At 45.1% G+C, this 27,565-nt stretch overlaps 1 long non-coding RNA gene across 3 annotated transcripts in view; it reads right to left on the bottom strand.

Moving 5' to 3' along the window:
- The window catches only part of LOC147610783 (uncharacterized), a 73,921-nt gene extending 47,282 nt beyond the window's left edge, over positions 1-26,639 (bottom strand). Inside the window, exons 1-3 of one of the 3 annotated variants that reach the window (XR_015263880.1) lie at positions 26,474-26,639; positions 26,191-26,240; positions 23,084-23,153 (exon numbers count right to left, since the gene is read on the bottom strand). This is a non-coding gene — a long non-coding RNA (uncharacterized LOC147610783). The remainder of the gene's footprint in view (positions 1-23,083; positions 23,154-26,190; positions 26,241-26,473) is intronic. The other 2 variants (XR_015263882.1, XR_015263881.1) reach the window with 2 other exon arrangements.
- Between the last annotated feature and the right edge of the window lie 926 nt (positions 26,640-27,565).

The following is a 27,565-nucleotide window of genomic DNA, read 5'->3' as shown; positions in this document are numbered from 1 at the left end:
CAGACTTTGCGTGACAGCAAGTTGGATGCCCCTTTGTCTAGTCGCACTCGTTCTGGCTCTCATGGTGCCTCTTATGCGTCAGATTGTTATGCATTGGCTGTTTCTAGTATGTGCGATGAAAGTGAGCCTGTTTCATTTGATGAGGCACAAAGTTCAGAAAATTGGATGGCTGCTATGCAAGCAGAATACGATGCTATTATGAAGAATGGTACATGGTCTTTATGTGACTTGCTCCCTGGCAAGAAGGCCATTGGCACTAAGTGGGTATACAAATTGAAGCGTAAGCCTGATGGCACAGTGGATCGCCATAAGGCTAGGCTTGTTGCAAAAGGTTATGCTCAAGAGAAGGGCATTGATTTTGATGAGACTTTTGCTCCCACATGTCGTATGACCACTGTTCGTAGCATCTGTGCATTAGCAGCTCATAATGGTTGGAATGTACATCAGCTGGACATAAAGACTGCGTTCTTAAATGGAGATTTGCATGAGGAGGTGTATGTATCGCAGCCTCGTGGTTTTGTTCAAAGAGGGCAGGAAAACAAAGTGTGCAGGTTAAAAAAGGCTTTATATGGTTTAAAGCAAGCTCCACGAGCTTGGTATGAAAAAATACATGCATATTTGACTGCACATGGGTTTCAGAATAGTCCAACAGAAAGCACTTTGTATGTTAAACGTGTGGATGGTGTACATCTAATCATTGCTCTCTATGTCGATGACATGCTGCTCACAGGACCAAATGAGAGTCATATTGCTGATTTTAAGGCTGATTTGAATGCCTCTTTTGAGATGTCAGATTTGGGGCATTTGCATCATTATTTGGGGATACAATTTAAGCAGTGTGATGGAGGTATTGCTTTGTGTCAGACAAAGTATATTGAAACATTGTTGCGGAGATTTGGCCTTGAAGACTGCAAGCCTATTGCTACTCCAATGGAGACAGGTTTGAAGTTGAGTCTTCATGATGCTGGAGATCACTTTGATGTCACACTCTATCAGACAGCTGTTGGTTGCCTCATTTATGTATGCATTACGAGGCCAGACATTCAGTTTGCAGTCTCACAGGTGAGCAGATTTATGCATAACCCAGGCATTAAGCATTGGCAGGCAGTGAAGCGTATCTTTCGCTATTTGAGTGGTACTCGGCATCTTGGGTTGTTTTATCCCAAGGGGGGATCATTGCCGCCAGATTTACATGTTTTTTCAGATTCTGACTGGGCTAGTTGTTATGACACACGCGTGTCCACGAGTGGTTTTTGCTTCATGCTTGGAAGCTCATGCATATCATGGTTGAGCAAGAAGCAGCCTACTGTGGCCACTTCTAGTTGTGAAGCTGAGTACAGGGCAGCTTTCACAGCTACGGTTGAGTGTGTGTGGCTCAGACGCCTTATGGCTGATTTGGGTGTTGGGCAGCCATCTGCCACCACCATCTTCACTGACAGTCAGAGCGCATTGGCAGTTGCGCGGAACCCAGTGTTCCATGCTCGTACGAAGCACATTGAGGTGCACTACCATTATGTCAGGGAGAGACTCTCTGCAGGAGAGATCAGTTTGGCTTATGTGCCAACACAGGATAACCTTGCAGACCTTTTCACAAAGGCTCTGCCTCGTGAAAAGTTCGAAGCTTTTCGCAAAGCTTTGGGCTTACTCCCTTTTGTGGATTCGTCCACATAGCTAGACACTTCCCTATACATGAGTGCTAGCTCTTGTTCACCGCATCACTCCAGGGGGGATTTGTTACCATATTATAGTAGTGATGTGTGTGAACACACTTAGGACCGCCGGGGCACTTTTTCCCTCACTAGGAGGTTTTTTCCCCCGTGCATTGTATATACGCCCATTATCTTTTAGGGTTGGTGATCTTTCATTTTTGGCACTCATAATACACTACAGTGTTGTGCTCAAGCTTCCTCATCTTCTTGAAGTTGTGTGTGCATTCCTGCAACCCTAATTCCAACAAAATCAGCCTCCTGCGAAGGTTTGTTCCGGACATAACTTGTGTGGAGAATTGAGAGCAAGGGGAGCCGTCCAAATTGTGATGCAGCAGAATCCTTTGCTTCGACAGCCTGCCATGGTTAATTGTTTTTTCATGCTTTTCTACTTATTTGCGCCTGATGTTGAAACGGTTTGCTTCTCTCTCCCTTGTGTATAACCCAAGGGTTTTTTAAGCCTTATAGGCCTTATGAGCATGGGCTTCAGAAATCGCAGGCGTTCTTTTTTTTTTTGAAATATCACTTCGAAAGCGTTGCTATAAGGCTTTTTTTTTTTTTTGGAAGCAAAATGCACCATTCTCTTTTGCTTTTCTTTATAGTTTCTTTAGTTTCTTTAATTTTAAATTGAGTGCTTTTGCCAAGTGGACTTGTCTCCTTGCCTTCTTTTCTATAAGGGTGTTAGGCTACCCAAGGTAAACATTGTTTAGTTCCCTCTCTCTCTCTCTCTCTCTCTCTCACCCAGTTGATTTTTTCAACTTTACCTCACCCTATTGAGTTTTTCAACTATGCTTCCATGTCCAAAAAGCAGACACAAAAAAAAAAGAAGATGGGAGTTCTGATGCAGCACATCAAGCTTTGATGGAAGATGCACTAGAGATTGAAATTAAGGAAATGAAGCAAAAAAGAAGACTAGAAGATGCACTAGAGACCGAGACTAAGGAAATGAAGCGAAAAAGAAGACGGAAGGCGTCGGTAGGTTTTTTGACAAGTGAGATGGCACCAGATTCGGAGGAGCAAGCTGAATTTGAAGACATTAAACTTGAGCTATTTCCACTTAGAAGATTTGCCTCATCAAGAGGAGGCAATGGATACTCAGCACGAGATACCGAGTACTTAGTTGGAGGCAATGGGTACTTAGGCGGAGGTAGTGGCATCAGAAATGTACAAAGAACATCTCCAAGTAGCAGGGACAAAGAGACCTTTAGGATATGTGCTCCATTTATCTCTCTGTCTTGCAGTAGCAAATTAGACGAATGGAACAAAAGAAAAGTTGGCAAGAAAGTGTAACTTTGATATACTATGGTACTTACTAGAGCATTATGTCTACATTCCGCTGCTTACGAAAGCTAGGAAATATGAAGTCGGAGGAGAACTAAATAGTTGGATTGTGTTGGCAACACTTTTTCGATGTATAAGAGTAGCAGAAGAGGTGGGCCTTCCAAAGAAGAGCTTGAAAAGAAACTACAAGAAACAAAAGTTATATTGAAGAATAGGTATAGTTGTAAAGTCTTGCCCAAGAAATATCTTGTAGGGCGTCTTCGTGTCCAAGCAAGCTTGATACATTGAAAGACTTTAGAAACAGGCTCAACACACTCTCTTTGTCCATAGTTGCACTCTTGGAATTTTTACTTAAAGTGTGCTTAGGAAAGAGTAACCACATGGAACACAGATATTGTCAAGGCATTGCTAGAAAGCTCTCATAGGAAAGCTAAGCTTGAAGTAAGCCAACACTTTATGAAAAGTGTAAGAGATTACATGAAATCAGCGTACGCAAAAAAGACCCTTTATTTGTGTAAGCTATTTTTTCCAATACTTGCAATCACTTGAGTTTAGATTTTTGGATATATTTTACCTTTTTGCCAATCATTCAATGACGAATTAGACTAGGTTGTCAGAACGTTTAAGATACCCGGATAAAGGTTTTTGGTTTTGTTTTGTACTATCTAGATACATTGATCTATTGGATATAGCAAAGTTGTAGCTTATATTGTTGCGCGAGGTCCTGTGGTGGTTTTTACCGGAGCAGATATCTCGGAGGCATCATGTATAAGAAAATCAATATACTATTTTGTTCTTTGGTATTACACATATATAAGAAATGCTGATTTACCCACCCCCATAAAATCCAAGTATTCCAAATTTTTGAAGCCCAACGGGACTCTTAGCTAAGTTTGATCCAAGAAACTTGGAAGAGAGGTATTTAGCTCTTTGTATTTATGTATTCATCCATGTCTAGTGCTGTTTGCTATGGCTTCTAAGTCTTGTCGAAATGTGTATGTGTGTGCAATATGTGTGCGCGAAAGCGTAGTTTACTGATCCCTCACCTAGGTTCCATGTTGGGTGTGTACATAATGAAATTAAAGCCCTCTTAAATTTCAGCCAAGTGTTCTTGATTGAGAAAAGTATAATGGGGTGGTTTTTCAGTCCTAAGGTTTTGGAAGATGGCAAGAGAGATGCATCAGGTTGTGAGCCATGTAAAGTCCAATGCTGCCCATGTGGCTTTGACGGAGCTCGAGAGACTTGGCTTGGTATCATGGGTCATCACTCAAAATATAGACAATCTTCACCAAGTAAAAATTTTCATCATCACACAAGGCATTATATGAGAGAGAGAGAAATAAAATGAAATGATATATTAACGTCTCTAAGAGACCATAATGGCCTACGAGACCAAAACTGAGAGTACATCTGAAGTTGGTGTCTCATCAAAGAGAACAACTAAATGAGACTAAAAAGTACAATAAACTGATTGTCTTACAAGTTATAAGAACATAATTGTAAGACTCCGAGATGATACTGAGTAGAAAATACTGAAAAATGTATATCAGGTAGATCCATGTATGCTGATCAGTTGAAGTGTTGCCCTCTCCTTAGATCAAGTCATCTGAAATCTGTCGAGAATCTCCCGAGTGTACTTCTGCTGAGAGAAGAAAATGCCCTTCGAGGTCTGCCAAATCTCAAAGCCAAGAAAATAATGCAAGAGGTCAAGATCCATCATCTCAAACTTTGTCTCCAGAGCATCCATAATAGAACAGATCTGCACAAAATAAGAACCTGTAAAGATGAGGTCATCAACATAGACCACAATGATAACAATCAACCCCCTCTCAAGGAGGATATAAAGGTTCGAATCTGCGTGAGAACGGCGCAGGGCGAGCTTTTGAAAGCACTCATCAATCCGCTGGTACCAAGCCCTCGGAGCCTGCTTTAGACCATATAAAGCCTTCTTCAACCGGTACACATGATCTTGTTTGCCTTGAGCAACAAATCCTGGCGGCTGATCAATATAAACCTCCTGTGTAAGCTCTCCATTCAGGAAAGCTGACTTGACGTCCATCTGGAAAACGGGCCATCTATGATGTCGTGCAAGTGCAAGAACGGTGCGAATGGTAGTCATCCGGGCCGTCGGAGCGAAGGTCTCATCGAAGTCGACTCCAGGGCGCTGAGCATAACCCTTGTGGCAACCAACCTCGCCTTGTGCTTGTCCAAGCTGCCATCAGCTCGGAACTTTGATTTGAAGATCCAACGCACACCAATCACCTTATGCTGTAGTGGCCGAGGCACCAAAGTCCAAGTGCCATTCCGTTCGATAGCATCCAGCTCTGCCTACATAGCACGACGCCAAGGCTCATGTGAAAGAGCCTTGTCTACAGAAGTGGGATCAGAAGGACCATTAATGATAGTAGACATAAGAGCATAATTAACAAACATGTTGCCCTCATGAATTTGTTTCCCTGTAACTCTGGAAGAACGCCGAAGAGAACCAAGCGGAGGAGCAGAAGGAAGCTCACGTAACCCAGAATCACGAACTGTCTGATAATACCAACCAGGTACAGATCTGCTCGAACTTGCCGGAGGAGGAGCAGGGTCATCATCATCTGACTGAGTATCCTCAGCTGGAGGTGTAACAGAAGCAGCGGGAGCAAGAGGAGGAGAAGCGTGAAGGAAGAAGAAGCTCACCACCCCCCTCTGAAGATGTAGAAGTCTTGTCGAACACCACATCACGGCTTACAACAACTTTATTGGCCTAAGGATCATAAAGACGATATGCCTTGGACACAGTGCTATATCCAAGAAAAGTCATGCGCCAAGACTTCGAGTCCAACTTGGAGAGGTGCTCCTTAGGCACATGAACATACGCCGTACACCCAAATATCCGGAAATGAACAACGGAGGACTTCTCACCATGGAAAGCCTCATATGGAGTTTTGTTGTTGGGAAGAGCAGCAGTAGGAGACCTGTTCTGAATGTAGACAGCAGTGGAAGCCGCCTCAGCCCAGAAACGTCAAGGTAATGAAGAATGCTCAAGCATAGCACGGGCCATCTCCATAATGGTCCTATTCTTCCTCGCGGCAACTCCATTCTTTGATGGAGTATATGATGTAGTAAGCTGTCTCCGAATGCCATGTGTCTTGCAATATTGCTTAAACTCCTGGGATGTGAATTCACCCCCTCCATCGGTCTTGAGAGCCTTGACCGAGTGACCGGTCTCTTTTTCCACCTCAGCTCTCCAATCACAGAAGTGCTGAAAAGTCTCATCCTTGGTCTTCAGAAAGAAAACCCAAGTATATCTGATAAAATCATCCACCATCACGAGCATGTACAACGCCTTACTCAAAGACGCGGTACTCATAGGACCACATAAGTCTGCATGAATGAGAGCAAGTGATGTCGAAGATATGTGTGTTGCCTCCTTCGGAAAGGCGGCTCGGTGTTGCTTCCCCTGTAAACAAGAGGAACATGTAGAAGATGGAGCCTTGATGGTCGGTAATCCCTCAACCAACCCATCCTTCGAAGCTCGTTGCAGAAGCTGATAGCTCAAATGGCAAAACCGAGCATGCCAAAGAGCAGAAGAAGCACTAGAAGAAAGCAAAGCGGTCAACTTGTAGAGACCACTATCTTGGACTCCCTGAGCCAAGATGCTACCAGTCGCCTTATCACGAATGGTAATCTCATAACGAGAAAAGATCACCTCCGCACCCTGAGCTGTAAGAGCACTCACTGACAAAAGGTTAAAAGCCAAATCTGGAATATACAGTATGTCAGAGAAGTACCTCTTGTCCTCGTCAGAACGGAAGATGGGGATAGTGCCATGTCCATGCACTGGCACAGAAGAAGAATCACCCAGAGTGATCTCGCCTGATCTGGTAGTGAAGTCCTCAAACCAATCTCGATGGGGTGTCATATGAGCAATAGCACCGCTATCAACAATCCAAGACCGTGACTGAGAAGTCACAAGAGCAAGTATACGCCGAGTACCTGCTAAGAGAAGAATGCCATCATCCTTCTTGGGTTGAGACACCGCCGTTGAGGAAGAGTTCTTTGCTGCTTCATCACGCTTCTTCTTGTGACATTGGGGTGACTTGTGACCCTTCTTGCCACAATAATGACATTCAATGTCCTTATTCTTTGAAGATTTGTTGTCTTTATCCTTGTCGGAATCCTTGGAGTTCTTGTCAGAACCCCCTTTTCCTTTCTTTTGTTGATTCTTTCCTTTATCTCGTGCTGCCAAAGCTCCATCAGGACCACTAGAGGTGCCAGTCCGCTCCTCAAAGCGAGACTCAATCTACATAACGGAGGGGAGAACTTCCTCCCAAGTAACTGGAACAGGACGAGGAGAAGAAACAAGAGACTGAAAGTATGCATCAAACCTCTCTGGAAGTTTGGAGAGCAGCCGAATAGCCATGTCCTCTGTGGAGATGTCCTTGCCACAAACAGCAAGCTCGTCCTGGAGATCTTTCATCTTCGAGATGAAAGCAGATAAAGATGGAAAGGCTGAAACTGATAAGTTCATAAGTTGCTTTTCCAACGCCAAAATCCGACCTGGAGACTTAATCTCATAGAGATCTGCAAAAGCCTTCCAAACTTCATGTGCAGCATTTGCTGTACACACATGAGAGAGAACAGAATCCTGACAGTTCAACATCAAAAAGGAGAAAACGCGTCGATCATTCGACTGCCAAATATCAATCTGTGCCTGAGTTGCACCACCGGAAGCAAGGGTGGGAGGGGTGGCATTGGCCGGTGTAACAAGCCAATCCCAAAGATCCATGCCACGTAAGGCCGATTTCACCTTCACCTTCCATAGGGTGTAAATCTGAGAGAAAACGCAGAGGAGAGGGTGTTGAAAACAGTGCTGAATCTGGGGGCAGCAACGGGGTTGCTAAACCGGGAGCGATGATACCATGAAAGAGTGCACAGAGCGGAAGCAGAGTGGCACTAGAATGTGCTGAACAGAGAGTGCAAGAGAGAGAGAGATATGGAGAAAACTATGCTGAATATACTGAAGCAAAACAGTCCCAAGCAAGAGACACTACAAGTCTCATAAGTGAGGGAGCAAAATATGTACAAGACTGAATGAACAATGAGAGGCCAGCACCCACTATTTATAGTAGGGGTAAGCTCGCCGACTGGAGTGCAGACTGGAGCTACTAGACAAGGCCGATTGGAAAATGCCAGAAAGGCTAGGAAAAATCCCAGAAAAATACTAGAAAAAGGGGTGGCCAGCCCACAAGCAAGGGCCATGCAAAAGGGACCAAATGGGCACCATAAAAGAGCCTAATCTGGGGATGAATGTGCTAACAGATGTGACCTGCGTGCCTCCGAAGATCCTGTAATAAGTCTTGGGAAGGAGTCATGTGCTTGGAAGCACCATTGTCTAGAATCCAGTCCCGAGTGTAACTAGCGGTGAGTCTAACCGCCTCCTTGCTCGAAGAAGATGAAACACCAGTGTCCATAATCTCCACGTGCACAAAAGCTAGTCTTCACAGTTACTGCTGAGGAATCTGCACCCTTCTCGGTGCTCCGCTTAGGACATTTTCTCCAATAATGGCCTTTCTCGCCACAATTGTTACAGGTCCTCTTTGCCTTCAATGTGTCACGATCCAAGTCGGGCTCCTGCTCGGAAGACTTCTCCTATGAAGACTTCCTTTACCCTTACCTGCAGCCTTGTGACCGTTGGCCAGTCAAGGCCTCAGAACCATAGTTGTCACGGTACGAAAATACGATACCGTACAGTACAATACTGTACGGGAATTTTTCGTACGATATGAAATTTTGGGATACCGTACGATAAAATACGGTTTTTCTTTAACACTTACAAACTATGGAGCTTCAAGCTTGAATGTGAGGGGAGGTTGAAGGGGCGGGGGGGGGGGGGGGGGGGGGGTGTTCCATAGTGCTTGAGGAACTAGAACATGGAGATGTGTCTCTCCTAGTTGGATCTCCCAATTGTCTCCAAAAAAGAGCCTACATGGGTAATGTGATACTAAAGGTCTCCTAGTGTAGTGTTTATAACTAAGGGACTATCCTTGCATAGATACGGGCAGTGCATCTAGGGTGATAGGTTTAGGGACTCCTCTATAGATCAAAATAGCCCTATTCAAATCTTCTTCCTCGTACATAACTTGAGGATCTGACTGTCTAGCCTACCTATACCAGGGATCTCCAAGTGACGTAGCGTCAATGTCAGGTCAGTCCTCGTAACCCCACTTCGGAGAATTCAGCAAGTAGTCCTCATATAGGTACATGTAGATGTCAGCCTTAGGTGTAGAATGCATTATAAGCATGTTAGTTGCATCCATATGGTACGGGCCAGCCCTAAGGCCAGCCCCAAGGCCAACCCATAAAGGGCAAGCTTTGCTATGGGTGAATCTCACCATCAGCCAACAACAAGACCCAGTTAGCAGCCTTTATATGGGGCTTGGGCAGCAGTTGGCAGAGCCTATTGTCAGTTGGCCAGCAGCTAGATACCCCACACAGCACAGAAGACAGTATTAAGTATTTAATACTTATTTCGGCCCAGTTGTGGCAGACAAAACAGGCCGACAGCAATAAACCCAGCCGACCAGCCTTCCCTAGAAATATAAAAGGATGGGATCTACCATGGTCTAAAATCATGAGATAAAAACTCAAGTCATCATCCTCAGTCAAGCATGTGTGCTTAGGCAGCCTGCCTTTGCATACTTCAGCATCCCAAGGCATCTGAAGCTCAGTGTCTTCCTAGAGTTCTCAGAGCACCATCCCTCAGTCTCGGGCCGGTGTGTTCTCTCCTTCACAGTCGCCTACATCTCATGCACAGTTCTGCCCAACGTTTGGTCACTTTGTCCTTGCGTTTGGCAATCAGTCAGTCAGTTTGTCTGCTGAGTCTTGTGGACACAGTTCAGCTTGTATTCAGTTCTCTACAAGAAATAAAGCAAATACTCCTGGGACCCCATCTCGTGTCATCTCGACTACTCTTTCAATTCATGTATGCTATTTAAAGGATTGCTACTGACCCACTAAACTCAGGTATAAAGAAGGCCCCGTTATTTCACACGATTCTAGCTTGGCGTATGCTACATTGGTATCAGAGCTTGGGACGTGATTCCTTTCGACGACCTAGGGTGAGAGCATCCTGTGGATGGTAAAGCTGAGATCGGCTCACCCATCCACCATGGCATCAAGCTCTGAAGACATTCCAGCACGTAAGGCAACTCTAGATTCCACTCAAAAGAGTCCAAATGGAAAAAAACTCGCAGAGTTACAAGCAACCTTGGCCCAGCAAGAGACACCCAAAGAACCCTCAAAGAACAAAGCTCCTCAATGGAGCAGTGGTGTCGATGGATGACCGCAAAAGAAGAGCGAGACCATGAAGCAAGACTAGCCGAACAGTGGTAGAGAAAGCCAAACGCAAGGCCAAAGAGGAGCAAATGCAAGCAGAGCTCGAAGCAAAGGCGTACCACGAGCAATAGGCCGAAGCAGACTTGAGGGACCAGTTCCAACAAACACTACGGATTCTGGTAACTTCTTTCACCCCTTCTTAGTCCTCCACAACCACAACCACAGACAACCGTCATCCGCGCCTCACCGAACTTCACCAAGTACGACGGCAAGTGCAACCATTCGGTTATGAACCAATTCATCCACTAGTTCGTTGCTCATTTTCCACTCTCAAAGATCACAGACCCCCAAGGTAGAGTCCATCTGGCGGCTCCACAACTCATAGTTGATGCAATCACTTGGTGGCAACATTGGTCCCGTTTGCACACATATCCCTACACCAGCTTACCGCACTATGATTGGGACACCTTCATGTCCGATTTGAAGACAAGGTTTCTACCTCCGCAGTACATGACTAACCTCGAAGACGAGTTCTACAAACTCACCTAGAATGGTTCCCCTGTGCTCACCTACTCCAACAAAGTGATCACATCAGCTCAGCAATTGGGGAAGTCCGAGGAGGAGAAGTTGAAGCAATTCATTCGGGGATTGGATCCAAACATTTGGTTCCCCATTCGAAACTTCGAACCCCAGAGCTATGATAGAGCTTTGACTCTTGTGCAGAACCATGAGATGATGCTCAATGGAGCCAAGCCCAAAACCGCTCGAGTCGCCCCCAAACCCCAGTAGACGTAGACCACCCAACAAAACCAAGCATCTAACCAACAATCACATAAGGGGGCATCCAACAACAAAGACTAGAAGAAGAAGGGCCCGAATAGCTCTTCTACTGGGAAGGAGCGACAAGATGGACCCAAGAAGTCACTTGAAGAAAAGATTAACGACGGCCTTATTGGAGGATTCCTATAGTTGGATGATACTTCAAAGAGAACCGTTGCTTCTTCTGCCACCACACGGGACATGCAAAGAAGGATTGCTCCAAATGGCAAGCGGAAAAAGGCAAGCAACAAACCTCTATAGTGGCTACCGCCACAGCTTCACCACCCCCTCCACCCCCACCCTCAACCACCAATGTTGTTCAGCTCTTGCCCGCTTTGAATGAGGTCATTGGCTGTTGCAATAGTCTCTTATGCTTGTAAGCACCTACGGGCTTCCCTCGTGCTCATTTCCAGCAATAATCAACTGTTCTTAGCCTTCTATAGTTTGTGCTTTTGCCTACAACCTGTGTTTGCTCTTTCTTTCATGGTATTAGAGCCAAATGCTGATCCACAGGTAGACGGTGCTATGTTTTTCTGATTGGAGCAGAGGCTTCATCAACTTGTTGCGTTTTTTCTGCATCTATACCTTGGGACTGCTGTGTTTTTGATGTTGGAGGCTGAAGCTCTCTTCTAGGTGTTGTGGACAGGGTTCCTTAGAGATTTGCTTTCTTTATTTTCTCTTTTCCCACCCTCCCTCCCTTTCCTCTTTCTCTCCTCTTGCTGTGTGCAGCTTCAGAGGACGCTATTTGCTGTTTTTACAGCCCTCTTTCTTCACAAACGGTTTCTTGTCAGAGGACATGGCTTCAGGAGATTTCTCTACTACTGCCCCTTCTCCAGTTGATACTCCAGCTGCTTCATTGCCTGGATCCCCTGCTCCCACTCCCCAAGTGGTTCCTCTTTCCAATCTTTCTTCTCTAAGTTTCTCTCATTGAGGTCTTGCTCCCACCCCTACCCATATACCATCCTACAATCCTCCAAAAGTTAGTGACTCCATGAAGCTTTCAGCAACCAACTATCATACTTGGTTTTTCTACACTCAGTTATTGCTAGAAGGAGCTGATGTGTGGATGTCTATCTCACTTGGTGGACCCTGCTTTGAGAAGCACATTGGATGCTCGGGCCCGTCTTATCATCATCCATTGCAGCCAAGTATACCACCATCACGATTGTTTTGGCTCTGCTCACTTCAGATGGCTTGTGTTCTAGATGGATGTCAAATCTGATTTTCTGAATGGAGATTTAGAGGAAGTTTATGTTGAGCAACCTCTTGGTTTTGTGATCTAGGGACAGGACACCCATGTGTATCTTCTAAAGAAGGCTCTTTATGGTCTCAAACAGGCACCCCGTGCCTGGTATCAGAAGATTGATGCCTTCTTGTTATCTCTTGGCTTTGAGAGGGCATATGCAGACAACAATCTCTATGTGCTTCTTTCTGATGGGGATATTTGTGTCATTGTTTTGTATGTTGATGAACTCATCCTTTTTGGCTCAAATACTGAGTTGGTCACTAAGGTTCAGTCCAAGCAACGACATTTGAGATGACTGATCTTGGCCGCCTTCATTATTTTCTTGGGCTGGAGGTTTGGGAGAAAGTTGATTGTGTCTTCATTTCTCAGCAGAAGTATGTGAAGAAGCTGCTCTCACTTTATGGGTTGTCAGACTGTACACCTCTCTCTTGTCCCATGGATCCCAATGCCAAGTTATCCAAGGAGGATAATACACCCTTGGTGGATTCCACAGAGTACCGGCAGATTGTTGGCTCATTGCTTTACCTTGCCAACACCCGTCCAGATATCTCCTATACTATGAGCGTTCTTAGGTAGTTCTCATCAGCCGCTCGAAGGTCTCATTGGCAGGCAACCTTGAGTGTTCTTCGTTATCTTCGAGGTACTTCAGATTATGGCATCACCTATTCCAGTGGTGCTAATTTGGTTGGTTTCACAGATTCTGATTGGGCAGGTTGCATTGATATTCAGAGGTCTACATTTGGATATTGCTTCATGCTTGGTACTGGATTGGTTTCTTGGAAGTCTCAAAAGCAGAGGACTGTTTCTGCTTCTTCCACTAAGGCTGAGTACAAATCCTACCTTCTCTCCTCCACACTTTGGATTCATTAGATTATGGAGCATTTGTGTTGTGCTGACACTTTCCCAGTTACCATCTTCTCAGATTCTCAGAGTGCTATTGCTCTAGCTTGAAATCTTGTGATATGGGGACGATCCAAGCATATTGAGATGCATCATCATTTTGTACGTGACTGGATGGAGTTGGGACTTCTTCGGCTAGCTGTTCTACCTAGGACAATGTGGCTGATCTCTTCACTAAACCACTTCTGAGAGCTACTTTGGAGGTGTTACTTCAGTGTGTTGGTATTGGACCACCCCTCCGGTATTGTAGAGGAGGTGTTGGAATATATATCATCTCCAGAGGGTCTACATGTACCTTTTCATGCTTGTACTGGTCATTTTATGAGACCCTTCATTAGCATATTTTAGCAGATATTATTTAGGGATTTTTTCCAGCATTTTATGAGCTTTTTTATGCTATTTATGGCGTATTCATGCTCACGACTCTGTTAATCCTCTGCATGAACAGTCTTACTCCCTCATTAAGTGAGTAATTAGGTCATCATTAGCAGCACATCATCGGTATCATCATCATCATTAGCATCAACACCATCATCACATGAGGGCTTGGAGACCCTGTCAGCAGCCTCTAGTCACAGGTCGGCAGGCAGCACAACAGGTCCCAGGCAGCGGGCGGCAGCAGTGGTGTAAAGGCCAGCAAGTATGGGCATACATTGAGGTAAATCTCAGCATTTATCTAAGCGTAAGAATGAGTTATTTGTCCACAAACTGGCCGACTGTACTCAAGCTGGCCGACCAGTCCCTCTCGAGTCTCAGCATATATATAAGCATCCCTCATAATTCAGCCAAAGCATTCATTAGTTTCATCATTCCATCATTAACAGTCAGCATTAATCATGTAGAGAAGATGCCGGAGTTCAACCCTCCGGGGCTGATCAAGGGCCTAACCATGTACAAGCATTCATCAACCTGTCATATAATACAAATAAAAACCTGACATAAATCTCTCTCTTCTTCTCTCTCCTCTGTCTTTATCATGTTTATCAGCATCGTGTTCTTAATAAGGCTTAGGGCAGTGGATTGCCAAGAGGGTCTCTCTGTGTCTCCTGAGCTCAAGTAGAAACAATCCCAGGCATCTCTGATCCTCAAACTCCATGACCCTGCGTAACGGCCGAAAACCCTCTCGGAAGAGGCAGTGATATCTCCCTCGCATCTCATAATAGACTATACATCGGCAAATGTAGTGTTCCTCTGTCTCTACCTCCTGGTAGCATAGCTGACAAATGCGGTCATCCACGATCTGATGCACATATCGCCCTGTCTCAATCCGCAGCTGGTGTGATGAGGTCCGGATCTGTCCAATGGCACAACGTATCCCATGTGATAGGTGTACATCCATGTACACCGGGAGGGTGATAAAATCATCCGGTGAGAGGTGTAGAAAATGGCTCTTGTAATGAGCCATTTTCGTGCCCAAGGGCTCAAGGGGGCTAGTCCATGTCCTCTCTGTGTCCACTTTGATGATATCCATCCTGATCACGCGGTTTTGCTCTGAGCGGGTGAGATCCAAAAATGGACAATCTAGGCTGTACTGAAAGGGTGGTAGTGCCTATCCGCAAACCATGTACGTCAAACCATGATCTCATCTGAGCGTACCAACAATGAGAGAGAAAGAAAGAAAGAAAGATATATTAAGCGTCTACTAAAGACCCAATGGGCCTATGAGACCAAAGTGGTACAATAATGTCCATGGCATATCTCATCATGGAATGGAAAATAAAATAAAATGAAAACATAAATATAGATATCTCACTGGGGTGATACAAAACTGTCCATGGAAACTCGTCATGGAAAACTAAGAACATAAAAACATGGGAGCAACATCAGCTCCGAGTAGATGGTATACCACTCTCCAAAATGTCAAGCATGGGGTTGACGAGTATGGCCGAGAGGTCTCCCTCAGCTATGTCACGTGGAAAGGCAGCTCGATGGCGGTGGAGCATGTCCTGGATCTGGAGCTGATGAGGTGATCGTGGCCGACGGGGGGATTGAGGGCGTCCGGCACGCTGGAGTGGAGAGGCTCGGTCCGAGGTAACTCCTCTCGGGCGAGGTAGGTCCAGAGCAGCTCGTGGAGGGTCCACAAGATCCACTACGTCGATTTCCTCCACCTCCTGGGTCCGGAAGAAACTGGTGATGGTTAGCTGCCGAGGGAGGGGGCGGGGTGGTTGGGGCCTGTGTCTCAAGAAGGTGTCCCTGTGTCTGCGGAGCTCAAGCAGGAAGAGGCCCAGGCAACGCTGGTCCTGGAAGTCAATGATCCTGGAGAGTGGACCAAATCCCTCACGAAATAGACAGTGAAACTTCCCGTGGATCTCACAGTATACTGGGCAGCGGCGTATGTAATGCTCCTCCGTCTCAACCTCTGTGTGGCATAGTCGGCAGATCCTCTCCTCTCTCGGTGTCCGTACGAGCTTCCCGGCTCTGAAGATGCGCTCGGCCCTACTTGTCTCCACACTGAGGCAGTGCGATGAAACCCGTATCTGGCCAATCGCAATCCGCAAGGCATGGGACATGTGAACACTCAAGTAGCCCGGCTGCTGGATGAATCCATCCTTAGTGAGTGTGAGGAAGTGGTCTCTGTAAAAGTGCATCTTCGTGGGGAGCTCCGAGGGTGTCATCCATGGGCAATGTGTGTAGAGGCTAAGAAGATCTGACTGGATAACCCGGCTGGTACCCTCGTGAGACAGCCGGAAAAAAGGGGAGTCCAAACTGTACTGAAGGGGGGGTAGGCGGTCCATGTAGAGCCCGTATATTGAGAACCAAGTGGAAACCAGTGCATAACATACTCGAAAGTGCCCCTCAAGTGCTAGCTGTCTGGAGGACTCCAGGGCAAGCCTTGGGTACTTGTGGGGATCCATGTGACTGATGCGATGAAGGTACGTGACTGTTTGGAAGAGTGCCTCCACTACCATCGGGGCTGCAGCAAACTCTGCCTCGATAATCTGGTGTGGGACTGATGGTTTGCTGCAGATCATACGGGAGAACATCATGACCTGCGGTCTCTCAACTCGTTGCTAATCCTCATCGGATAAATCTGGCCCCCAGAAAGTTGCTCCATACATCAAGGCTGGTGTGACGAGGGTGTCAAAAAGCCATCCCTTCATCCTGGGCTCCTGGAAATGTGCCTGGAAGCACTGCCGCTCAAGTAAGCTCAAGGCTGTATATCCCCGCGTCACTCTGGCATGTGCTGCGGGAAGCATGGTAAAGTGTGGGCCACTGAAAGTGACACCAAGGTAGACATAGGATGAGACAATCTCCACAGGATCCCCTCTATATGTGAAGCTCAATCTGGATGTGACGGGGCGGGAGGTATTGAAGACCATTACCTTGGTTTTACCAAGGTTAATAGAGAGGTCCCGCTGAGTGCAAAAGTCATGTAAGGCATCCAACTGTCTCTGAAGCCCTTCGGCTGAGTCTGAGAGGAGGACGATGTCATCTGCATAAAGTAGTATGGGGATCAATATGCCTGCCAATGTGGGACCAGCCACGCCTAATCCATCAATGAAGCTCAAGATCTCATCAATGTAGAGGCCGAAAAGAGTGGGTGATAGAGGGCAGCCCTTTATGGTGCTGGAAATCTCCTTTGATGTACCTCCTGGGGCTCTCACTCATCCAGTGAGACGGACTCATAGAGGGCGATGATGCTCCAAACCATGTCAGATGGGACTCCGATCTCTTGTAGACAGTGTAAGAGGCGGGCTTGGGGTACTGTATCAAAAGCTTTGCGGAAATCCACAAAGCAGCAGTAAATCCTCTGGTGTCGTGCTCTACCCTCCTCGATGATGGCACAGAGGGTGAAGATGTGGTCAAGGGTAGAGTAGCTCCTCCGAAAGCCAGCCTGTCCTGAGGCTCTGCATCCCTGGCTCTCTGCAAATGAACTGAGCTCCGCCTCTAGCACACTGATCCATAGAGCTTGGCCAGTGTGTGGCCAATCATGATCGTCCTGTAGTTATTAGGATCAAGTGGATCTCCGGCTTTGAGGATGGGGGTGATGGTGTTGGTGGACCAAGAGGGTGGAAATCCCTCACAAAGGGCTCTATTGAACATGTAGGCTAGTAGGGGCGCTAGGGTATCATGGGCATGCGAGATGTACTCGGCAGTGAGTCCCTCATGATCTTGGGCTCGTCCATTGCATAGTCTACGAATGGCCTTGAGGACCATGCCCTTTGTGAAGAAGGTGGAGGTGGTGGGGCGGGGGTCTGGTGGTGGGTGTAGGGGTGGCTGATGGGGGATATGATAAGAGGGAGCGTGCAGAGGAGTGCCATGTGTCTGGGCAGGTGATAGGTGTGGGAGGGCGATGTTCTCGGAGTTTCCTCCATGCCTCTTTGCAGTTCGGCCCTAAGAAAAGTCCATATAACTCATCCTCTTTCCGAGCATAGAACTCCCGTTTCTTGCATCGGGTGAGCCGTTGAGAAATCCGTTGCGCTTGGCGCTTCGTGATTTGCCCAATCCATTCCTCATGCTTAAGACGGGAGCGTGTGGCCCAACATTCGTCATCATACCAACAGTTATGGGGCATGGAACCGCAAGGTGGCTTGGCGGTAGACCGCCGCGTGCATATGAAAGAAACTGTGGCGGATGTGTGGAGTATGGTGGTGAGTTGTGTTGTGAGGGTGGATAGGTGGACAGTAGGTTCCACATCGTGGAGTTGGCGGTAGATGTGGTTGGAGTAAACAAGGTCAAGCTCATGATCAAAGAGGACCTGAGTGTAATGTGAGTGGGGGGAGGTGGTGGAGGGACGGGTGGTGTGCAGGTAAGAGTGAAAGAGAGGTAGGCATGGTCAGGGTAGATGTGGTTGGAGTAAACAAGGTCAAGCTCGTGATCAAAGAGGACCTGAGTGTAATGTGAGATGGGGGGAGGTGGTGGAGGGACGGGTGGTGTGCAGGTAAGAGTGAAAGAGAGGTAGGCATGGTCAGCTTCAAAAGGGGGTAGCGGAATGGAGAAGTCGGAGATAAGGTGTGCCAAAGCCGGAGATCCCATAAGGTAGTCCACAGTGCTAGTACCTCCTGAGTGAGGGAAGGAGGTGAGGGCGCCGGAGGAGGGCCATCGGGACATCCCATTATAGATAACGAGACCATGTGCAGCTCCCAGCTCTAAGAAATATCTCCCGGACACTGTGACCTCACGGTCCTGTGATCGCTGCAGCCTTGTGTCAGTGATGTCCAGCTCCTCGTCTAGATTGAGTAGTGGGACCTGCTGACTTCCCGTCTTGGCATTGAAATCCCCGAGTAGGAGGACTTCCCCCAGCTGTGAGAACTCCATGATATCCTCATATAATGGTAAGTACAGTGACTGGCCATGCTGTGCGGCGTAAGGAGAGTGGCATGGTGCAAAATAACACACAGCAATGTGGATGACTTTGTCACTACTAAGCTGTAGCCGCGCGCACCCAAAGATATCGTGCATGGTCTTCCTTCCGGACGATGCTGAGAATCTGTCGGAGATGGGATCTAAAAAGGACAACTACCCCCCCAAAGCCACGTACTCCTCCTGATCTAGCTGCACCACCACAAGGACCTACGCATGGGTTTTACCCCATACAGGCATCTCTCAGCACTATGCCCCCCAGTATTGTGTCGCCACCCAGCATTCCAGGGTATCAAGCAGTTTACCAACCCATCTTCGGCACTACACCAGTACCAGCTTATGTGCCTACTCAAAGATTTATGCCTCAGCTAGGTATTCCACCTGCGTCGAGTGCCCAACCTTATATCCCATCGTATGGAGTACCCTCACCAGGTCCTACAACTGTGCTGGGTATTAGTGGTTATTCTTGAGTTCCACCTAACCCTCTACACTCCCGATATGGGTACCAGCCATCCTGGACCCCACCACCTCCTTCCCTTCATGTTTCTATGTCCAAAAATGCTTTCACAGAAAAGACTCATTTCAATGGGTCTAGTTACACCAACTCGGCTAACCTTATGGAACAAGTTTTCACTTCCCAAGGTTCTTCGAGCCTGGTGAAGGGATTTGAACTGAAACCCCACCCCTCACTAGCACCTCCTGAAGTCACTATTGGGAAGCTAGGAATGCCACTGCCATAGTGGAGCTCATGCAAGGCCTTCTGCCAGAGTTTCATTCGTAGCTCCAGCAGTTCCCCTATGTCTCTAACAGATGGGCACACCTTGCAGAGAGAGATGCAGCATGTGATCGCACGCGTAGCATTGATCTCGAGCATCAAATCCAAAAATTCTCTACTAAAGAGGGGGATGACCTCAAAGTCAAGGTTGCTGAGTTCAGGCGCCTTAACGCGGAACACGCCACCACTGGCTCCGCCAAGTCTCAGGAAGGTCAGATTATCACATTACTGAACAAATTGCCACCTAGTTTCTTTACTTTTGTCACACAGACCATTAGTTTAGAACCTATGCCTAAACTATATGAGTGTGAGTGCCAACTCTTGCGCTTCGCTCGGTTGCATGACCAATTTCGCCCCAAGAAGCCATCTTCTTCCTCCTCTACCCAAGAGGGAGCCCTTGTTTCCAATACCACCTCTATCCACGAGGGATAGCAAGGGAAGGGGAACAGCAACCCTGGTAATCAAGGCAAACCACAAGGCAACACCACTGATCCCAAAAACTATGACTCACCACCCACTCCCTACTAGCATAATATTCCTAAAAAGAATAGATATTGCACTCATTGCCAAATGTCTGGACATGTTGATGATGAGTGTGGCATCAAAGCTAGGGAAAATAGAGGCACCAACCCCAACACCACTAACTCGAATCGCCAAAACAACCAAGGTGGTGGCAATGCCCCAAATTGGCGGTCGAGAGGGGTAATGCTCCATCACCTACTCTACAGGGTCCCCCACTAGGGAACCGACAAAACAAAGCACTAATATAAATTGGCCTAGATCTTCTCAGTGGCGAACCACTCGTCAAGTGGCAAAAGGTCCAACCCCGCAGTCAATATCCTTTGCCACCCCGGAAGGGATGTCTAATTGGTCATCACTTACACCACATCCCAGTCCCTTGGCCAATGTCGCTCAGGCCACATCTGAGGCTGACTCTAGCCACTCTTCCGATAGGAAGAAGAAATAACAAGCTAGACGAGGCAGTCAGCGTGTGGAAGCTTTTGTTCCCTCATTCAAATATGTCAATGACCTGATGATTCAATTGTGCCCATCATCGAAGCCCACCTAACTCTTCCCTGTGGTCATCCTGTCACGTGGATAGTTGACAGTGGAGCTACACACCATATGGCACGCAATGTCGACATTTTCATCTCTCAGCATCCTAGTAAGGGTTAAGTTCGATGTGGCAACAACACACTGATGCCCATCAAATCTATTGGCGCCGTCTTATTTGACACAAACACAAGCCCCAACCAAGCAACCTTGGACAATGTCAATCTTGTTCCTAACTTATGCCTCAACTTACCAGAAATTGATTCTCCAAACTCTGATCTGGACCACATAGGGAATGGGACTTCTTACTCAGTGGAGAGTCCCATTCAAGATCTTACTTTGGGAGACGATCAACCCATCTACATCACCTCACCTTCACCACCTTTGCCCCATCAAGATCACCCTCTCTAACTTTTTCAGACTTTGCTTCCAGAGGGGGATACATTCCTTCTTCCAGTGTGTCAATGTAGGACTCTGGCATCCTTCATCTTCTCTCATGGTCCCCTTTTTGGCCTCAGAAGGGATGTCTGAAAATGGCATTTTGTCCAGCCCTAAAAAGATTTATTAGATTTTCTCTCTTTTTTGTCTTGTTGCTAGCCGACTGCCCTTTCCCTGTTCGACCAACAGCCCCCTTGACTATATATAGCATTTGCCTCACCATTCAACATTTGTACCACTTCATAGACATATCCGATACCACATCTATTGTTGTTGCTGCTATCGGGAACTGTAGTACATCTTCTTCATCATCATCGGCTCTTCAAGTCAGCACATCCGCGTTTTACATCAGGCCACACCTTGGGACAACAGCCCACTCTCTACTACAGGTCAGCACATCAGCGTTTTATATCATGCCACAATTTGGGACAGCAACCCACTCTCTGCTACATTAGATCACTTCAGCGTTTTTCTATAGCTTACCTTGGGACAACAACCCACTCTATGCTACATACAGTACATCAGCATTTTCTTCTAAAGTTTACTAGCAGCCAACTCTCTGCTACATAGAGTTTATCATCCTTTTTCTTCTGCAGTTTATCTTGGGACAACAGCCCACTCTCTGCTCACCATCTTACACCACTCGGGACGGCATCCCTCTCTGCTTCTCACCATCACTCAGGTATTGCAGCACCCTTGTCACCAAAGCTTGCACCACCACCACTCGGGACGGCAGCCCTCTCTGCTCCTCTCCATCCCTCAGGTATTGCAGCACCCTTGTCACCAGAGCTTGCATCACCACCACTCGGGACGACGGCCCTCTCTGCTCCTCACCACCCCCCAGGTATATAGACTCACTCACCTATTTCATGCTATGTTGTTTTGCTCTGATTTCTCGTACATATGGTCCTTTCGTCATTTTGTTCTCACACTCTGCTCACCTCATCTGATAGCTACCTTACCTCGTGACAGCAGCACACCATCTGCCCGGTACAGCAACCCTCTCTGCTCCTCAGATCTGCGTTTATCTGCAATCCACTCTTCCGGAGATTCGCGATTGTCTGCATCACCTCACCTTTGGAGAGCCTTTGCCTCACATCAACACAAGCCTTGTCACCGACCATACTTCAGCTCTGACCTCGTCTTTGCTTCTTCGACGGTTTGCTACTCAGAGTCTCCTCACATCAGAGGGCCTCTTGTATTGGATTTCATTCACCATCATACATACACTCATTTATCCATTTCATGCTGTGTTGATTTGCTCTGGTCTCTCGCACATCTGGTCCTTTCATACTTTTGCCCTCGCATAGGGTGTCTGGGAAAGGAGCATACAATCTGCATGAAACATCAGCTGGCTGCAATACTAACCCCGGGTACATTGATGTGATTACATTCAAGGATGAATACATAAGGATTCCACAGTATGAAATATCTACTTTTCGTAGAGGGATTCATAATAGGATTGAGAACTTTACCTAAAAGAGCTACTATTCCCTTGATAAATTCCTCGATACCACTCTCAAAGCACCTGCCATGCCTACTTGTAGATTGGACAAAGGTACAAAAGTGATCAAAGAAGATAAGACTCAAGTAGTACTCTAATTCTACTCAATTGCCATTTGAAACACATGACTACTGCGGGGTGAAATACAAAGCTAGGCAATCTTCTTTTGTTCAAAAACACCAAGCATGGCTCATGCCACGTTGAGAATTGTTTCCAACTACTCAATTGCTGACTTCATCACAGACAAACCATGTCTTCTTCTAGTGGCACTTCCTCTAGCACAAGTCCTGCTCGCATGCAAGAACAACTGTCATGCATGCACACATTTTTGTGTATAATGTAAAGGACTTGGGGCTGAACACCATTTTACTATTGCTTTGTTTAGAGCAAAAGAAGCATTCTCTGGAAGCCTCAGTTGGCTTTTATCATAAATGCTTCATCTTTTATGCAATCTCGGATGCATATTCTAATTTATGTTGTATGGTACAAGAAATACAGCCAGAAATTATTCACAACAATCCTACAGGTAGTTTTCTAATGTTGTTTCCCAAATAGAAAGAGGAAGAGATTTGGTCGATAGAGTATTCAGCCCCTAATTCTCAAGGGACATCATGTACACACCCAGCTTGGAACCTAAGTAAGGGATCACTAAACTAAGCTTTTGTACACACATACACATTTCAACAAGACTTAGAAGCCATAGCAAACAGCACTGGATATGAATGAACACGTACATATAGAGAGCTAAATACCTCTCCTCCAAGTTTTTTGGATCAGCCACGAGCCCTGTTGGACTTCGAAAATCTGGAATACATAGATTTTATGGATGGGTAAATCAACATGTCTTATATATCTGTAGTACCAAACAACAAAACAATGTATTGATTTTCTTATACCTAATGCCTCCTAGATATCTGCTCTGGTAAAAACCAAGGCTTTGTTTATTGCTACATCCAACGGATCAATGTATCTCGATAGCACAAAATAAAAGCAAAACCCTTAATCCGGATATCTTAAACACTCTGACAAACTAATCTAATTCGTTATTGAATGATTGACAGAAAGGTAAATATATCCAACATCCAAACTCAAGTAATTGCAAATATTGAAAAAAATAGCTTACACAAATAAAGAATGCTCTTTTTGTGTCATATGCTGATTTCATATAATCTCTTGCATTTTTCATAAAGTGTTGGCTTACTTCAAGCTTAACTTTCCTGTGAGCGCTTTCTAGTAACGCCTTCACAATATCTGTGTTCCATGTGGTTACTCTTTTTCCTAAGCACACTTTAAGTAAAAATTCCAAGAGCACAATTGTGGACAAAAAGGATGTGTCGAGCCTGTTTATAAAGTCTTGCCATGTATCAAGCTTGTCTTGGGCACGAAGATACCCTACAAGATATTTCTTGAGTAAGACTTTACAACTATACTTATCCTTCAAAATAACTTTTGTTTCTTGTAGTTTCTTTTCAAGCTCTTCTTTGGAAGGCCCACCTCTTTTACTACTCTCATACATCAAAAAGTGTTACCAACACAATCCGACTATTTAGTTCTCCTCCGACTTCATATTTTCTAGCTTTCTTAAGCAATGGAATGTAGACATAATGCTCTAGGTAAGTACTATAGGATATCAAAGTTACACTTTCCTACCAACTTTTCTTTGTTCGATTCGTCTAATTTACCACTGCAAGACAAAGAGATAAATGGAACATTTATCCTAAAGGTCTCTTTGTTCATGCTACTTGGAGATGTTCTTTGTACATGTTTAATACCACTACCTCCACTTGAGTACCCATTGCCTTCACTTGAGTACTCGGTATCTCCTGTTGAGTATCCACTACTCCTCTTGATGAGGCAAGCCTTCTAAGCAGATATAGCTCAAGTTCAATGTCTTCAAATTCAGCTTGCTCCTCGTATTTGGTGTCATCTAGCTTGTCAAAAAACCTGCCGACACCTTCCGTCTTCTTTTTTACTTCATTTTCCTAGTCTCCGTCTATGGTGCATCTTTCAATCTTCTTTTTTGTTTCATTTTTCCAATCTCAGTCTCTGGTGCATCTTCCATCAAAGCTTGATTTGCTGCATCAAAACTACTACTCCTTTTTTTCTGTGTCTGCTTTTCGGACATGGAAACAGAGTTGAAACTTAAAGGATAAGCTAAAGTTGAAAAAAGCAACCGGGAGAGAGAGAGACATACAAACAAAGAGTAACCAACCAAATAATGTTTACCTTGGGTAACCTAACACTCTTGTAGAAATGCAGGTAAGGAGATCAGTCCACGTGGCATAAGCACTCAAGCTAAAATAAAAAGAAACTAAAAAGAAAAGCAAAAAATAAAATTGATGTTGCATTGCTGCCAAAAATAGAAAAAAGCCTTAAAGCAAGGCTTTCAACGTGAGATTTCAAAAAAAAAAGACGCCTCCAAGAAAATCAATTTCTCAAGGTTGGTATTTCTAAATGGCGCGATAATCTTAAAAAAAATCTATTGTCCAACATGTTGCATCGAATAGAAAAGTGCAACGATCCAATTGTTCTACCCAACTGCTTGTAGAGCAATTGGTGAGGACACTGCTTGGTACAAATAACTTGGTACAAATAAAAATCTCGCATTACAAAAAAAAAAAGTTATATATAATTAGTGATTTTTCTTTTTTCACAAACGTGGATTCCTCTTAAGGTTTTTTTTGGGAAAGTTAATTATATTATTTTATATCCACAAGAAAGCTTTACCAAAAGTTTAAGAAACAATGGACCCCAAACTGATTATTACAATTTAACTTACATAACATATCTCATCTTTTCTCTTCCCACACAAACTAGAATGCTTGGGTACCCTTATCCTCTTGATTGCTTGCATGTGTGCATTGTCAACGTAATATAAAAGAACGTGTGTCCTTTCATTCACGTATAAACATCTTGAAGCGCTTGAATGAAGATGGACACTGCAACCCATACCATTTCTGCAACATGTCCTCTTCGAATGCGTGTCTTTCTCAAGTTTATATGAACAGCTTATAGGACTCGAACGAGCATGAATATCAAGCCTATGATTATATCGTGAGGAATCGATGGACATCGACAAAGATCTCAAAGTACATCGCAAGGTAGATAATTCCAAATTCATTACCACATTTGAATCTAAGTTACATGTCATTCATCAAGTCATAGGATTTTCGTGCTCGTTTGTGTGAGTGAAGAAAAAAAAAACCATACATAAAGTATAGCGAGGAGTTGGCACAGTCCTCCCCGAAATTTAATAAACATAACAAAACGTGCCCTCCCCCGTTTCCCAAATAATACTTTCATATCGAAAGTGCACCAAAACACCTTCAATGTACATATTGATCAATGATACAAAACTCATTTCAAATGTGATAATGAATTTGTAACTTTCTAATTTGCGAGATACTTTTGAATCCCCATCAAACATAAGAACAAGCTTCAAGCTCATCGATTGCGGATGTCAGTCTAGCATTGCTTCCAATTATGCTTTCAAATTCATGTTCATTCAAGCATTTCAAATATGCTCTACACTACATGAAGTATGCTACCCAAGCACTCACACAAAATACGGTAAAAGAATTTAAAAAACAATCTTGTTTTGCAACTCGAGACGGCAAGTGTGTGTGTGTGTGTTTTTTTTTGCAGGGGGAGTGGGGGGAAGAAGAATCACGGGGATTGCCATCATCCATGGAGGCTTTTTTCTTTACTGATCAACCAACGACCTAGTGTTAACAGGATAACAAGGGGTCAAAAACTTAACAAAGGCATTTCCCACCTACGAGAAGCTAGGGTTTCAGAAAAAAACAACACTGGAACTCATGGATATAGTCACCATCCTTACAATGCTCATCGGTGCTGAAGTAGTGGTTGCATGCTGGCCTGCCATGCATCCTGCGAGCAGAAAACCCTTTTAAAATTCATATTTTCATAAAGGAGGGAAATAGGAAGCATCTGCACTAAAGCCTTTTGATTTTGATCAATTGTGTGCTTGATTGCATGTTGACTTGCCATGGATCTTGCAAGCGAAAACCCTTTTAAAATTGAAGGGAAAGAGGAAGTATCTGCGCTTAAAGCTTTTTTATTCTGATCGATTGTGTGCTTGATCTCTGAAGATAAACCATTACCTGTTTTGGCTTGCTCGGAGAGAAACAAATGTGGGTATGGAAGTGACTATGGCTATGACGCCCCTTGACCTTTTGCTCTCATGGGCATGCCCGTCAATTTTCACTTGTAAGATCTGAAGGTTCTGCATGCACACCCGTCAAATTTGCAAGAGAGTTTCGATGCTCTTGGCGTCCCTTTTAAATAAAACTCTGTTTTTACCTTTTTTTGGCACTTCTTTTTATTTTATTATGTTTCCACGTGGCCTTCTATCCTTTCTTGTTTTTTTTTCTGCAAGGATTTTAGGATACCCAAGGTAAATAAGATTGGCTCCAAGACACATGATATCCAAGTTACATGTGATGAATCAGCATCACTTCCGTGGTGTAGCCTTTGGGAGGTCTTTTTTCCAGAACATATATGCTAGTCCACACCTTGACCATGGGTCTGGGTCCTAGGGGGTTCTCAATGAAAGCCACAAATGTGTAAACAAGATGCTTGACTTTGAGGTACCATCTTTTAGTTCTTGGCCCAAATTTGGGAGGCCTAGTCTTCAAACCAAGTCCAAAATAATCTTGCATACAGCCAAATGTTAGGCAGATGGCAGCCTACTATGTACAAAAGTCAGCTGCTACTGCTACAGGTGAGTTGATCCCAAAATGCAGAGAATATATTTCTTGAAAGATGTTAGCATCATTAAGATTGTTAGCATAGTATATAGACCAGCAGAGATGAGTATACAGACCAGCACAGATGAGTACGTTTATACATTAGTTCAGTAACATTTAGACTAGTGTTCTCCCCCTTCTAAAATATAATACTATTTCTAGAAATCCATATTTCCCATAGGCAGCCATATCTGATAATGTTAAAAAGCACGCTAGTAACTTCCTCATGCACCACTCCCTTACCAAGAACCCAATGAAAAGATGCAGGGGGGAAGAGGACTTGAGCTCTGCAAGCACACACACACTCACAAAACCCTAAAAGAGAACACACAAGGTGAGAGGCTGAAAATCTTCTTCTTCTTCACACAACACTCAACACACCATATACAAAGATAAGAGTACACCAAATATGAAAAGGTACTCAACCAAATACATACTATGGTTCTC

Source organism: Cibotium barometz, chromosome 48 (assembly GCF_041138505.1).
Source record: "Cibotium barometz isolate CiBa-2024 chromosome 48, ASM4113850v1, whole genome shotgun sequence".
Taxonomy (NCBI): domain Eukaryota; kingdom Viridiplantae; phylum Streptophyta; class Polypodiopsida; order Cyatheales; family Cibotiaceae; genus Cibotium; species Cibotium barometz.
This window is presented reverse-complemented; position numbering and strand designations above follow the sequence as displayed.